Source organism: Cupressus sempervirens, chromosome 1 (assembly GCF_028749045.1).
Source record: "Cupressus sempervirens isolate cs-2001-9-10 chromosome 1, ASM2874904v1, whole genome shotgun sequence".
Classification (NCBI taxonomy): domain Eukaryota; kingdom Viridiplantae; phylum Streptophyta; class Pinopsida; order Cupressales; family Cupressaceae; genus Cupressus; species Cupressus sempervirens.
Genome location: NC_143118.1, coordinates 75,345,287 through 75,362,328, shown reverse-complemented (window position 1 = coordinate 75,362,328; position 17,042 = coordinate 75,345,287). Strand labels below are relative to the sequence as shown.

At 32.5% G+C, this 17,042-nt stretch overlaps 1 pseudogene; it reads left to right on the top strand.

The window, feature by feature from the left end:
- The first annotated feature begins 5,817 nt into the window (after positions 1 to 5,817).
- Positions 5,818 to 6,712, top strand: LOC149576260 (F-box/kelch-repeat protein At2g44130-like; annotated as a pseudogene).
- The last annotated feature ends 10,330 nt before the right edge of the window (positions 6,713 to 17,042 follow it).

The following is a 17,042-nucleotide window of genomic DNA, read 5'->3' as shown; positions in this document are numbered from 1 at the left end:
GGTGTGACCTTGTTAGAGGATTTAATCACCCTGTTAAGAGTGGCCTTGCTAGAGGTCTTTAGAACAATTCAACTAAATTGTCACCTTGTTAGAGGATTTACAAAATGGCTACTAAACCAACTCTATTAAGAGATTTTAAAATCACTGCTACAATGGCTAGAAAGTAACAATGAATTGACTTGAATTGATGCAATTGAATTTTCTGATTACAGATCTTTATTCTACACCATTAGATCCTCCTTGATTAAATATAGCTTTGTTGCTTCCTCAATGATCTCTAATCATCCTTCAAAATTTACTCTCACAATAATCAGCCCTCCTTCACATTCATATCACATCAAATCCATCACCATCACACACTTAGAATTCGCAACTTGACCTCTTATATATACCATTCAAATTATCAAGTCGACTCATTCGCAAGTTACATTTACCAATAAACCCTACATCAATCGGCTACAAATATTACATTAAACAAATAAAATTTATTTCTCAAAACAATGAAATCCTTCATTGGCTAACCCTACTCGGTAAACATTGTTTCAAAAACAATTTCTTGAGTTAACCATCTCAACTTAGTTAACATTGCAAAATTTGCAAAATCCTTTGGCTGCCAAGTTAACTCGGTAAGAACTGAATTTCCTTTGCTAACCATGAGAGCTCGGTAAGAACGGTCTCTGCTATATTTCCCTTTGGTGACCGAGTAAGCTCGATAACAACTGAATTTCCTTGCTTAACCTTAAAAGCTCGATAACAATTGTCTGCACAAGGTAAAGTTTGAGAATGCTCGGAAGACACTGTAAACCTTCTTTGCTAACCTTTTGAGCTCAGTAGACTCTGTCTTTTGCCTTGCTAACCAACTGAGCTTGGTAGACTTTGACTGATAACTGATATGACATTTGTGTAACATCAAAGACAACACAGAATTGAACAATTGTATCCAACATTTCTATCTCTTTTTGGAGTAGTGTTTTTCCCACTGGGTTTTCTCTATTTCTCTATTTCATAGAGATTTGGTTGTGATTGGGTGCTTCATCAGGCCACGTTGTCGAGACCCAAGTTTTCTTTTAGCATTGTAGTTGCATTGTTTCTCATCTTAAGGGAGGGTGTTAGTGAAAAAGGTTAATTTAATTTAATTTATTAAATTACCATTTCCCCCTTCTTAATATTTCACCTTTATGAACTTTTGCATTCACATATAGTAATTAATTAGTAATTATTAAATGAATTTTTCCTTTTAGGTTACCTTTTTTTGGGTTTCGATCTCCTTTTATAAGGATAGATCTTTTGTAATTATCTCTTATCTTTTTCATTTCTAAGAATACAATTTGCATATTTTCATAACAAACCCTTGCCTCTTCTTGTATTTTTCTTCTCTATGATAGGTTTCTACATGTAGGTATTTTTTGGGCTTTGTGGATTTGTATTCCATAAAATCCCTCAGAGAACACACATTTGGAGAGAGGAATAATTATCCCTATTAAAGGTCTTAACCAAAATAGTAGCATTGTTAGGGTTAGGAACACCATGAATTATTAAAGGTTGATCAACATCATGTTTGAAAAAGTGAACCTCCATGAAGAAATAAAATAAATTGTCATCATATGCATTAAATGGAATGTCTTGAAGATCATGAAGAGAGCTTAAAAATGCAAATAACCACCCCATTTAAAGGAAATGCAATAACTATGAAAGAAATGGAATCAAAGAATGTACGGTGCAATATATGAAAATAATGTAGGTCAAAAAGGGGATTTAAATTCCACTCATGTACATAAGAGCATATAAAGTAGATCTAGATGCACAAATAAGAAATCTAAATCCATACAAAAAGAAAGGAGCACAAGTTGGGTTCACCAAAATGTTTAGGTGAAATTGATACCAAATAAGGGAGACCAAGAGATCTAACTCCAAAATCAAAAAGTGGAGATGTGTCAGGTTCACCAAAATGTTTAGGGGGGAATGGAACCACTCATTATGTTATAAGTATTCCACTTTCACACTAACATTCAATACACAATAGAAAGAGAGACTTTTAAACACAACTCTCAATATAATCCAAGTTAGATTAGAAAAACCCAAACAGATAAAGGGATGCTAATGCTAAACCCAAATTAAATTAAGGAATTACACAAGAAATTCCTCTTTCATGCAATACAAATTTATTAAAGACATGTAAATGTAAAATGTGAAATTGAACTAATTAATTAAATGAGAAGTGTAAGACAAATCTAGGTGTTAAATATATGCAATCAACCCAATTAAGATATCTAGAAATAGGTCTAGACACAAAATTGAAATGATTGATAAAGTACTTACTTCAAAATGTATAAGGTAATATTCTATTTTAGTTCAAAATTTATGGATTTGAAATTGCATTTGAACTTTTGACTACAAATTTGTGATCATAATAGAAAACCCAAAAAAAGATGTTTTTCTCGAGCCTCTAGGAAGATTTTGACCTAGTAGAAAAGTGTCCTAATGCTTTATGAGAAGATCGACATGCTCCTAGAATATAGTAGAAAAGTTGATCCAACTTTTGAAGAAATGTTTCAATGATTAGTTTCCAAATTTGTGCTTGCAATTTTGATATCCTACTCCTACACACAATAAAACTTGGTTTTTTTATTTTGGTTTGATGAGGGCATGCCTTGTCGAAGCCCTAGATTGAGGAATCAACCTTGAAATTGAAATGTAAAACATGAAAGGAAGAAAGAAAAATGTAAATATCCTTCTTGATTGAGAAAATTGGAAACTCTTGTCAATAAGGATTTTGCAATGCTTGTGTGGTGTAGATGTTGAATTTGCAATGAAGGATGTAGGAAATATCCACAAATGTAACATTTGGATCTACCAAAACCACATCATGGAGCCATGGATACAAATGTGCATCAATGAAAGTATGATGAATGCCTTGAAATGTAAATATTCTCCCTTGATAGTTGACAAAATGCTAGATCTTGAAGAGAAAATGCACACAAAGGATCCTTGATCTTGAATGTTTGATGAATTTTTGAAATGCCTTAGGAAATATGCTAGCTTGAGTGATTGGAGTTTCTTCTTGATGTCTTGTGATGTGAACATGAGGTGCATAGGCTTCCTTCTATACTATTTTTTGGGCTAAAAAAATAAAGCAAGCCAATGGGGTCACTCAATTTCAAAAATGAACTCCCCGACATAGAATGGTCTTGGGACCTAGAATCCTTGGAGAACATGTTAGATTGGTTGACCTTATTCTGAATAAGTTTATATAGGCCAACCTAATCCTACTGATTCTCTCAAAGAAAGAGAGGCTCGAGGATCCCATAAATTGTGCTAAACAAAATTGGGAAAAGGAAATTGAATAGGAGAAAGAGCTAATTGAGCACCAGTCCATCCATGGTCTATAAGGTCACTAAAGGAAGGGAGATAAAATGTAGTAAATGATGGGTTATTGCATTTTAAGATGATACAAGTATTATTATCCTCTCCACCTTAATATTGGGAGATATTTTTTAAACTTTTAGTTGATTCTTTCTTAAATTTCATATGAAGTTGAATTATTCCTCATATTTTCTCTTTTATACATCTTTTCCTCTCCTTATTACATGTTTATGAAGATTCTTCCTTTTGACCAACTTGTTGTGAACTCATTTTTTTCTTTAATTGTTGTACATTTTCCTTCCTTGTTCACCTTGAGAGAAACTTCATTTAAAATTCCATTAATCATATTAGTTTTATAAAAAATCCTTTAATAATTCTCTTTTTCCTCTCTTCATTAGTAATAATTTTAAGCCCTTGACATTTTCTTTCTCCATAAATCTAACATATTTTTTCCATGTCATGTTAGACAACTAATTTTTGTGATTGATAAGCACTGTCCAATAGCTATCCTTCATCAACTTTTTTTCCTAGAGTTTCCAAGGGGTCTTCCCCCTCTCGGGTTAAGTTTGGGCTATTTATAGTATCTTTGATTCATTCTTCCATGATTGATCTCTTGGAACTACTAGCTCACTTTTCATATCCATTGAGATTTTTTATTGCAATTCTTCTAATAAGACTTTATCTATAATTTCATCAATCAACCTAATCTGTGTCTCCTCAATACACTCTTGAATGAATTTTTCAATTCTTCAAATATAAATTTTTTTATCTTGAGAACTTTGGTAGTCATCTCTTAATATTCTCCATCTTGTAAATATATTAGTCTAGTAGCCTCACCATATTTTTTAATGCAAAAACCTTCTATATTATTTTAGATTTCCCCCTATTTTCTTGTTCAAAATCCTTCTCCTTAAGAATTTTCCCTGACCTTTTGAAATCCATTTTCATTCCTCTTATGTACATATTCTTTAACCAAATAATTTTTTTTTATTAATGCACCCCATTCTAACAAGTTTGTGTGATCTCTTCTTGTCCTTTGTTCATATTTAATTTCTCAAAATGCATTATTTGAATACTCTTCTCATTAATCTTCAAAATGCATTATTTGAATACTCTTCTCATTAATCTTCTTGTTTTGTAATTTCATTAGTTTTGTAGCCTCCCAATCTTTATTAATATTAAAACTTTCTACATTAATTTTGCCCTCTTTTTTCCTTGTTCAAAAACTTCTCCTACACAAGGTTCATAGGTAAAGAAAAGATTTTCATTTTTTTTTTCATAATCTAGTTCAAAAGACATATGAGACTATGTCATAAGTTTTCAATAAATTTCTCTCATGTATTGTTTCTACGGTGATAATCACAAGAGAAGACATTTTTAGTAGTTGTGTAATATGCGGTGATATTTAATCTAAAATATTTTCTAAGGTTATCAAAGAGTTTGGGATAAGATATGCACGCGATTAATTTTATTATTTAACGTACTTATTTAAGTGCTTTTTTAATAATAAGAAAAGTATAAATTGATATATCTTGTTTAGTTATTTTAAGAGAGCATTAAATTTTAGAAATAAAAAATAAGCTTTTGAAAAAAAAACTAAAAATTATTATTATAAAATTATTAAAATATACAATTGAAAGTGGTTTCCATAGAGTCTTTTGTTTGCTTACCCTTCATTGTTCTTATTCACTTGTTCATATTGATTGATATGTCTAAACTAATAATCTAAATATATTCATCATTATGATAAAATAGATTTATTAGAATATCTTATTAAATCAATTTAAAAATAAGTAATTTTAAATTCAAACATTCAACTAAATTACTTAAATAAATAAAAGTGAATGAATTCATATAAGTGATACAAGAAAATAATTAAAATAATTTTTAAGTCTATTCATTATTTAATTATATTGTTAATTATATTTATTTAAGATAAATTATTTTACTATTATTTAATTTTATACTTTTATATTCTTTCAATTATTTTAGAATGGCAAAATTTCTTATTTATGAATTTAATATTTTATTATTATTATATATATATATATATAATTTGAAATAATTAATAAAATAAATCAATGTTAAAATAATTTTTTACTATATTTAACTTTTTTACTTAAATAAAAAGATTTTACTTAAATATTTAGAACAAAAATTATTTACATGTTATATTTCAAAATTCATTTAATAAAATCAAAATTCTAAATTATAACTTGTCTAAATTGAAACAACCACACTATTTCATAATAATAATAACAACATTTATTATTATCTAATTTTTAAAGAAGAAATCTATATTTACAACTATTTTGTAAAAACTAATTGTTCAAGAAATCATTTCCAATTAAGTGTCTATATTTAGAAGCATTTCTATATTTAAAGTCACGCATATTATAATTCAATATTTTAGAATTTATTTTGACCAGAGTTTAACAGCAGAATCGGTTGGTAATGGAGTATTTTGAGATAATTCCAGAGGATTTAGCGAGAAAGATATTAATGAAAATGTCTTACAAATCTCACAAGATTGTGAAGAAAGTTTGTAAAAATTGGAAGTCCCTAGTAGAAAATCCCAAGTTTTATGAGGACAGAAAGAGGCATGGTGAGTGTGAGGAGTTTATATGTTTGCTTCAAAATGTACCGCGTCCTGTGGTAACTATATACGACCCCATTAACAAATCATGAAAAACACTCCCTCCCGTCCCTGTGGAATTTGAATCCTACTCATTCTCCAAATGTATGTGTGTTAAACAGAAACTGGTTTTATTAGGGTCATATGAGCGCTACATAGCAGGTTTGAAACGGAAAAGAGCTATTTATACGAGCAATTACAAGGCCATTTTGATCTTTGATTTTGTGTCTTGTAAATGGCGGAGAGGCGCAGATATGTTGCAGGAGGAAGACTTCGGGTGCTGTGCATCTTCTCATGAAGGACTGATTTACGTTGCAGGAGGAGGAGTAAACGGTGAAATCACAAGCCAGGCTGCAGTTTACAAGGTGGAGAGAGATGAGTGGAAGCTTCTTCCCAACATGCTTCAAAAGGACTGGTTTTGTTACTCTGTTTTTATGGAAAACATGATGTTTGTCATGAGAACGTATGATCGGGAGCTTCAACGGTTCGATCTAGAAAGAGGAGTTTGGTCCACTTTGCCCAACGTCTGGTTTGTTAAAGATTGCTGCATTCGGGCGTTTGTATTGCTTTCGGAGGGATGTTGTGGAAGAATTTGAGTCTACACAGAAGTTGTGGACGATTGTTGATGGTCTTCCTGAGCCTCTTGAAAGAGTTGATGCAGCCGTGTTTGGGGATGATGGGATTTTCTTGAGCGGGCCTTCCCTTGATAACTAATTAACCTATTTTAGAAGTTGAAACTTCGACCACCTTGCCGGGCCTTCCCTTGATAACTAAGTAACCATTCTTGCGAACAGTACCAGCTTGTTGGGAGAATGTCTTGGATGCCCCTGAGTCTGCTGCCTGATCAAAATGATGTTCCTTATCTTCACTTCACTGTCTAATTTTATGTGCACCTCACTCTGAAGCCTTAAAATCAATCCTGGAAGGAACAAGGATGAAGGAAAGTGCAGTATTCACCGGCCACCCAAAAGAACATTGTAATGGAATAATGTCGGTTCCTTATATTGCCTATTCCATGGCTTGAGAATGTTCTTTGTTTACCATTTCTTTGGAATGCATTATCTTACTTTCCACAGCTTCATTGATAGAGGGAAAAGCTTAGGTTAATGTGTAGATGGAGATAAAAGTTGCAGACATCGTAGATAGAGCAATCAGCCAGGCTTGGCAAAATGGTTGATAAAAGAATGAAGGAAACTACATTTCCATTTGCTCAGTAACTTTGGTAATCTCCTTCCTTAATCTATTGAGCTCAGCTCTTATAGTGAGGAATTGGCGGTACTTTGCACAAGGAAATAATACCTTGCCACAGATGCATAGTGCATGAATAAAAGTGACCCTGCCAATTATATGACATGGCCTTCAAACAATTCGCATGCTTGGTCTGTACTTTTCAAAGCCACAGCTCCTGATATAGGTTGGACAGCTAATCAAAATGTATTTCTGAAGCAGCATACCAAAATAGTTCAGCACCTTTGAAACAACAGATTGTGTTGTATTTCCAGCCAGCAGTTACCTTCAAGTTGAAGTTTGGGTTGGGAGATTCGAGTTAGAATTAGGTTTAAAAGTTGGAGTACGGGGAGAGAGAGTATGGCAAGTACGTGGAGAGAAAAAATTTGAGTAGGAAAACTCAAACCCAAACTCAAATCATATACTTCTCTCTAAAAGGTTTGAGTACGTGGAGAGAGAGAAGTACATGGAGAGAGAAAAGTACATGGAGAGAGAAAAATTGGAAGAGACAGAGTGAAAATCCAAACTCAAAACCAAAACTCGTACTTCTCTCTAAAAGTTTTAGTACATGGAGAGAGAAAAGTACGGGGAGAGAGAAAGTTTAATTTTTCTTTATGACTAATCTCTCTCTCTCTCTGATTAATTAATTAAATTAAAACACTTTGTAAAATGTCTGGGTAACAATTTGTTTTTCCAGAAGAAGATAGAAATAGATTTATATGGAGATTGATTTTGGTTTGCCTTTCTTTTTTGAAAGAAATTTCTCTGATAGAGTTTTGAAATATCAGGTGTCACAAAATGATATTTAAATTAAATTATATAATCTTAAATATATTAGTATTTCAATGATTATAATAAATAAAATTTTAAAATTAAACTGATTTATATAAATATATTTTAGTAGAATTGAATGGAGAATATAATGAAAAACAACACAACTTCAAACCAATTATTAATTAATTTTGCTATTCTTGTATGTACCTTTTGATTTTGATTTTTTCAAAAGATGATAGAAAGAAACAGAGTTATATGGAGATTGATTTTGATTCACCTTCCTTTTTGAAAGAATTTTTTTTGATAGAATTTTGAAGTAATTGTTCCATAAACCATTATTTTTTGGTTGCAAATACTATTGTATTGAGTTGTATTAATTTAAATGATTAAATTGATACATACCTCTGGGCTCATCGACAGGATGAAAAATGGGGCCGAGAGATTGCTACTAGGGCCACCAACACTCTAACCCTAAATTTTGAACAATGTCAATACATGCTAATTAATTAGTTATTCACTATACATATGAAATGTAATCAAATTAGTTTATTATAATTGTAATTTACCTGTGTGTCAATGCCAAATGTCACATTTAGGAACTAATCAGTGACAAGCCCATCATCTGCACTATCTCTAGCATGACTACCAAATGTGCATAAGGATTCGCATAATGTGCACATGTTATCGCGATGCGTAGAAGGCTCCTCCTCAACTAATGAACTCATGCAATGAATGAGGGTCTGCGTCAAAGCATTAATAGTCCCTAGAGTGTTGGCCTCTACATGTTCCTTCATAATTGAAGGAATAGTCACATGCTCACCCTGTGGCTTGACCACAGGTGCCGGGTAAAAGCATAGATCTGTGTCACCATTTGTGATACAAAAAACTGTTTTGGTCAAATCTCATTTCTCTATCAAAACTCAATTTAAAAAAAAAATTAAAAATACCCTTTTATAGATTTCAGATTCAATATCATCATTATATAAATTTTTGAGTGTTTTGATTAGTTATAATATGTTATAATCTAAAAATATTATAAGTCGATATTTTAACATTTCAGAAGATGCTCTCTCAAAAAATGAAAAAAATAGTAAATCATATCAAAAAAAAAAAAAAATTATATTTATCACTAGAGGAGAGAATCCTCTTCATGAATATGTAATTTTTTTTCAAGAAGGTATAGATTTGATAGGGAAGTTTTGACGGGAGGAAAAAACTATTGGATTCTGACAAGGTCGAACTTCAGTTCTTATAACAAAGAAAATATACATCAAAAATAATTATTTCTTTTTTTGTGCACTAGCTATACATGTCATCTATAAAATATTTTCAAATCATAACAAAAAAAGATGATTTGCACATACTTGTTTGACGGGAACTACATCCTATATTTTTTACAGTTAAAAAAGGGACTTCAAAATAAAATAAAGTGAATAAATTCTTAGTCAAAAAAATAATAAAAATTATAGGCATAAAATTTATACAATTCTACACATTTCATCAGTTTACATCATCTTCATATTTTAAACGCAAATACCATTTTTTTTGTCATTAATGTTGAACTGTCACATTCTGGTATCACTTTTCTTTATAAAAGGTGACACAGGTTTGTGCTTTTACCCTGCCCTAACTACATTAGGGTCACGACGTGCCCCCAGCCTCTCAAATGATAACCCCCCACCTCTACCCTAAGATTCTAATATATAAAAATTATTGGAGATGTCCCCAAGGAAAAACTTAAAATACAATTTATAATGTTATTTATAAGTGATTATATTGATTGAATTTTTGTAGGGTCTTGTTATGCCCGATCATCCACGAGCCTTCGAGGTGGACTTGTAGAGCGACTATTTAATGGTGGTAAGAAAATAATTAATTTTGTGTGTAGAAATATTTGATTTCAATGTATAATAATTATTGTTTCATATCTACTTTGTTTGTATCAGCTTGAGTTAGAGAAGAGCCTTAACAAGAGGATGAGTGAGCATGTGAGGAAAACCTCATCATCAGCATCATCTCCCTCCACACAATGATCGAAGACCTCTAGAGATTTGTTTCCTTCCTAGGAGAAGATAGTTGATAGACATACATGTATAGGCATCTACGGACATATATGTTGGATTTTATGTCAGTGGACATATTTGATAGACATTTGATGTATATATGAAATTTTATATTTGATGTATGACATTTATTTGATGCATGACATTATTAGACTTATGATATTATTGGTTAATATATGATATGTTTATTCATGTACGACATTATTGGTTATCATAATATATTACGTGTTTGTTAATGTATGAAATTATTGGTTATCATTTTATATTATATGTTTGTTCATGTATGAAAATATTGGTTATCATAATATATTATATGTTCCTTCATATATGACATTATTGGTTAACATAATATATTATATGTTTGTTCATGTATGACATTATTAGTTATCATAATATATTATATGTTCGTTCATGTATGACATTAATTATTGGTTATCATAATATATTATGAGGTTGCATGGGTACTTGTACCCACACCCTTGGTACTTGTACCCATGTACCCAAGTATCAGGTACACGTATCCCAAGTACTGGGTACTCGATGGAGAGCATCATAGCTAAGGATCTTGATTGAGATTTAAGATTTTTTTCTTCTATTTTTTGTTTGTGTATCAGCTCATTGTTTATCAAGCTTAATTCAATACCTAATCAGTTCAAAACTTTGATGGAATATTGATTAACATTAAACTTTATCACTGTTTAAGCATAAGTTTATCATTTCCAATATGTCATCGTCATATGATTTATGATCTTGTTCATGTTTAAAGTTTTTCTTCTCTTTTATTTGTTTATTAAGCTTAATTCAATACCTAATCAGTTTGAATTTTTGATACAATATTGATCAACAATAAACTTTATCAGTGTTAAAGCCAGAGATTTATCATTTTCCATATGTCATTGTCATATGATTTATGATCTTCTTATTCATGTTTAAAGCCTGCCTTCTATGTTATGCATCTAAACATTTATCATAAATTATTATTACAAACATATAAAAAATCTAAAACTGAACACAATACATTACATTTGCAAACTTTATCACTGTTCTTGATTTGAAAAGTCATTGTCATGACTCATAAATTCAGGTTTTCTATAAATATAAAAGTATAATTATTAACAAAGTTTGACATACTCAAGTACCCTCATCCCCTATTATAAAAAATAGCTGTACCTGTACCCATACCCTAAGTACCCCAAGTACTCCTGTCCTCGTGCAACCTTGTATATTATATGTGGATCTTGGTGTTTTCTATACACCTATGTGGTCTATAGGATCTCTTTCTACTTAGAACATCCCTTGACATTGTCCAATGTCCTCACTAGGTTAACTAGTCCAAACTTGTAGCATCACTCCCTTACTCTTCTAGGAACAATATCCCTTCAAAGGTTTTATAGGTATAATAGGGTACCATAGCACTCCCTAGTCCAAACAAGGTTTCCATGATGTTCTAAGGTGTTATTGGAACACTTGTACTATGCTTGAATGGATAACAACAATGGGTTTGTGAACTGCCTCACAATAGGTGTATCATAGTCATGCACTAGGCCTTGCTTAGGAATAATATATTCAAACTAAGCACTATTTTCCCCACCATGAGGTGCATTTAATCTTATCAATCCAAGGATGTATACTTGAAATGGTCGGCACAATATGTGCACTAGCTCTCTTAATGAGTCACTAAGCTTATGCTGCAGGAAAGTAAAAATGCAAGGAAAAGAACTTACACTACTGCTGCAGGAAGGTAAAACAATTAACTCTATGAATACTGGAAATACAATGGAAAAGATAATAGATATTCCAACTTGGCTTATCCACTAAAATTTTTCTCACATATGCTACAGGAACATTCATAGAGTGCAATGCTACAGGAAGGAACTTACTACTTCTACTTAAGATACTACTAATGCTTAAAAATAAATCTATTCTATCCTAATCTAATCCACCTCCCAAGTGGGCCCCCTTGATTGGCTTCTCTTAACTATTAATACATGATAGAAGCCAAAAAAAACTATTTCATTCCATTTAGATATTCATTACATAACATAGAACTATAAAACACAACTGTAAAAGTTAACAGTCTACTCTCAGAACTTTTCTTCTTACTAGCTAAAAAAACTTAACACACTGGGTTGAATCCTACATATATAAGAGATCAACACTTTATTCCATAACAAAAAAGTAAATGTCGTAGCTTTAAATCTGTAGGAGAGAAAAGAGGAAGAACAACTGAAGGCAAGAAGAAGAAATAATAGCTCAAGGTAGGAATAATAAAGTCTTAACATCTGCTTGCCATAGAGTAAATGTAGAGAAGGCAATGAATCTTCATGGCTCCTCCTTACTTGCTGCCGTGTTTTTTGGAACCATTACAACTTTCTCCACTGTGATTGCTCCTTAGTGCTTGCTTCTCCTTGAATGCTATTGATGCCTAACTTTGAAATCCCTCCAATCATCTTTTAGTCCTTATTAATAGGTTAGTTATGACACAAATCATGTTTGCAAATAAATATTTATCAAAGTAAATTCAAACATAAGAACACACATTTTGATAACTATATGAAATACTGCATACTAGATATAATATGAGTAAAAGATGACATAGTTTCTACCCCATAGGTTCATCAAAGGTTCAGTAAGTATTTTAACAAAGACAAACAAAGTATCAACAAAATATATTAAACACCACAAAATAAAGGCAAATTTTAGTCTCATCATCTGCCCCCTACCAAACTAATGCTTGTTCTCAAGCATTGCACTTCCTTGTTAGAGACCTGAACTCTCCAATTTCTATCCTGCCCTTTCTATTGCTCTTAAAAGTGTAGTAAAATACTCTGGTTCTCTCCCACACTTCTCTCTGGTGATCTTCTTGCAACTTATCAAGTCTATCAACATTGATATCATACAAGGGTCATAAGAACATTAGAGGCTGCATTGTTAAAGGACACCACAACTCCGGTCTTGGCTACTTTCCCAATTCTAAATATTTTGGAACTCTGTGTAGCATGGCTTCCAAGTTAATAGAGTTGTGTGGTTTTGATTTCTTAAGAGATTCAGGTAGTCTCGCCCACCTACTCCTTACACTGGTCATGGCTCTTTGAAATGCAAAGTAGGGAAAATTTTCATCTTCATCATAAACCTTAGTTCTAGCAGCAAATATCTTCTCCCTTACTATTGGATTCTTATTTTCATAGGTCAATGTAAACCAATCCTGGAGCATCTCCTCTAGCTTACTGCTTTTTTCTCTCAAAGGTAAAAGTTTTGCTCTCTCCTCATCTCTATAGTCATTCAACTGCCTATCATTATTCACTTCATTGGACATCCATGACATGAGAGCTTTTAAATATACATCTCCTATGTAAAGAAAAGGATTCCACTTAGTCTCTATAGGAATAACAAAGTTATGAACATATAATTCACACAATAAGTTCTGCTGCCATGGTGGTAAAGTTTGATATAACCCATAAATTTCTTATGCTGACTTAAACTCTACATTCACATTCTTGAGAGTTAACATTAACTAAAACAAAACAAATTGCTCTTTCAAGCAGAGAGCATAGACTCTAGGTGGTGGCCTATAAGCAAGGGCTTGGTCAGGTAGCTTAAGGGCATGGTCCATGTGCTATTTTTGGCTTTCTAGCTATTCTTTCAATTGTGTAATTTTTTCATTTTGTGATACTATGATCTTATTCATCTTCTTCTTTTCTTCTTTCCATAATGCTTCAGCAAACAAATACTATCCATAAAGTTGAAAAAGGAGCTTCTGTAGGGTGACAACACTATTGTCTTCTCCTTCATGATCTCCTTTCCTCCTTCTTTGTTCCTGTCATAGATACTCTGCCAAACTATTGATCCATGTTGATCTATGTATAACTAAGGTAGTATTTGGATCAACATACTTAGGAACTATTTCATCCCTATGGATGGAAGTGTTTGGTAAATCTACTGGGGTATCATCTATACTTTCTTTAATTTCTTTTCCACACTCTGCAATAAGATTATCAAGAGTACTTTTTATCTCAGGATGAAGGGGAGAATGATAAAAAAAAATTTGTATGGGAGATTCTCTAGTGGATGTTTTAGACAACATAGGATCCTTAGAAACTTGCCCTCTCATTCTAGGGCTTCTCTGTATAGGGGTCTCTTCCTGTGTTACAACCTTTTGCCTACTTTTTTACTTTAGTGTCATTGTTGTAGGACCCTTCTTTGTTCTCTTTTTTTTTACAATTGTAGGACTTGGTTCTTGCTGAACAAAAGTTTCTTTTGGTAATTTTTGTTTCCTCTTAGCTTTGCTGGTAGCAGGTTTAAGGATTTCTTGTATAGGTGGAGGCACATTTTCTTGAATAGGGGCAATTTCTTGTTCATTTCCTTGAATCTTTTCAATTTAAGCTCTTTGAATGTTTTGTTTTGCAGGCTCACTACTAGGAGCTATGTTTTCCTCACTATGCTATTCGCTAGGGCCAGCTTGGAGTTATAGGGTTTTAAGTTGCACAAAATCATCCCATGTTAAAGGGGATACATCCATAAGATACCTCTCTATTAACAACTTAATTAAAGCATGGTGAGTAACATAATTCTCTTTCCCTTTCTTAGTCTCCTTTGCACTAATGCAAAGCATATTATACAAGAAATTTAGAATAGTCACAACAATATTATGCCTTACATAGCTAAGTAGCTTGAAATGATGTCCATGCAAGTGAGAAAATCTGGCTTATACTTGATAATGTGCATCACTAATTCAAGGTATGGTGGCAGCAATGACAACCTCTTACATTCTTATTTGTTGACATCCAATTGAGGGTCATGTGGTCTAGTAAATTGGGCCCTTGCTGACCTAGTGTCATGTGTGTTCAGATAGTGCTCTCCAATCTTAGGTAACCCTATTACTTCTATGATGCGCTCCTTTGTTGCAAGTACTGTGAAGCCCCAAATAGAAGCTTTGCCCTCGTCAAATGTCTTGGTAAATTCTACAGCTGCCTCTTCATCATATGCTGTTAAACTTAAACAATAACCTAGCCATCCACAAGCATTGAATCTTCTCATAGCTTCTACGTCGAAGAGCAACATAGTGTGCTCTACTGGCTTTCTCCTTTACAAATTTCTACCCATTTCTCAACACTTCCTCTACTACTCTATTTTCTCCCCCTTTTCTGAATTCACGCTTCAAACTCTACATTATTCCTCAAACTCATCACACTACTTTACTTTATGAAGCAATTAATTACCCTAACAAATTGTTATGTACAATACTTAAGCTTTGAATGAAGGTAAATCATAAGTTTGTGTGGAAATCATCAAAAAATAGGGTTCAAATGATGAAAAATTTAAAAATAGGTCACATCATAGCTTGACACAAAAAATCATTCAAAAATAGGGAGTACAATGCCTTACTTTGCGTACTTATGGCAACAAATTTTCATTCATAAGGGGTAATGCAAAGATTTAGAAAATCATCATGGATAATCAGACATGCCATTGGATAGTATGACCTTCCCCTACCCCTTGCTAATTTTAGAAAAGTGTCCTCACTTGTCAGATCAGTACGAGTGAGGGACTAGCATACACCTCCATTATATATTTCATGCAATATTAAATATAATTGACGAAATCTGTGGACTTATAAATGAAAGATAATATGAAAATGTTTTAACTGTTGAGTTGATTGTCACACGTACCAAAAAGGTGGTAGAAATAATGTCAGCGGTAGCATGCATTAGCATTTGCAAATTTTATTGAAAACATGGAAAATTTGATGATGTGGAGAGTGGGTGGATGGAAGATTAAGAAATGAGATGAGGTGGATGGTGGAAGATAAAGATATGAGATGGAAAGAAAAAATGAATAGAAAGTGAACTTTATGCGAATATAAAGTTATTATTATGAGCATGCACACTAAAAACTAATGTTGAAGAGCAATAGTTGAAAGGTGGGCACCTTTGGCTATAGAAAGACTTGCTTGAGTCGTATTTGAATCTGGCTATTGAAACTTCTATAGGAAATCAGATTTTGTTTGTGGCCTTTTGTATAACTTGAGTCGATGACCATTGACTAACAATTTGGAAGGCACTTGATCAATTGTGGTTAGTTGCATAGCTCCATTCTCAAAGACATGACTAATTTCATATGGTCCTAACCATCGTGTTTGCAACTTCCCTAATATATCCTTGAAGTGAGAGTCATATAATAATGCCCAATCACCAACTTGAAATTGTTTACTAATAATATGACAATCATGCCATTTTTTCCTTTGTTTTTGTACCAGTTCAATATGTTCCAAAGTAGCTTTACACATCTCATCCAAAGAGTTAAGATGCAAAAGACATTCTCTTTGTGCTATAGGAAGGTCAATATCCAATGCCAAGGCTGTCCTTAGAGTTTTATGTTCAAATTCAATTGGAAGCATTGCCACCTTTTCATACAGGAGCTCAAATGGTGTGAATCTTGTAGTAGTTTTCCAGGTTGTTTTATAAGCCCAAACAAATTCTTGTAATCTATTGGTCGAATCCTGATAATGAAAATGAACTATTTTTTGTTAGAATATTTTCCATCTCATGGTTTGTAACCTTTGCTTGTCCATTAGCTTGTGGATGATAAGGACTAGATTTTTGGTGCTTGATGTTATACTATTTCATCAATTTTGAGATCAGGTTGGAAGTAAATTGTGCACCTTGGTTAGTAACCAACTCTTTGGGAACACCATAGTGAGAAAAAATCTCTTCATACAAGAATTTAGCAACTTTTTCATCACATGCATGCTTCATAGCCTTAATTTCAACCCATTTTGTTAGGTAGTCAATGCATACTAGAATATAAGACTTCCTATTGGATGGAGGATCAATTGGACCAATGAAGTCCATTCCCCATTTGTCAAATGGTGTGAATGCCATTTGATTATTAAGAGGCATTTCATCTATTTTTGTTGGTTGACCCATCCTTTGACATTGGTCACACTTCCTTGTATAGCTGATTGCATCCTTATGAAGTGT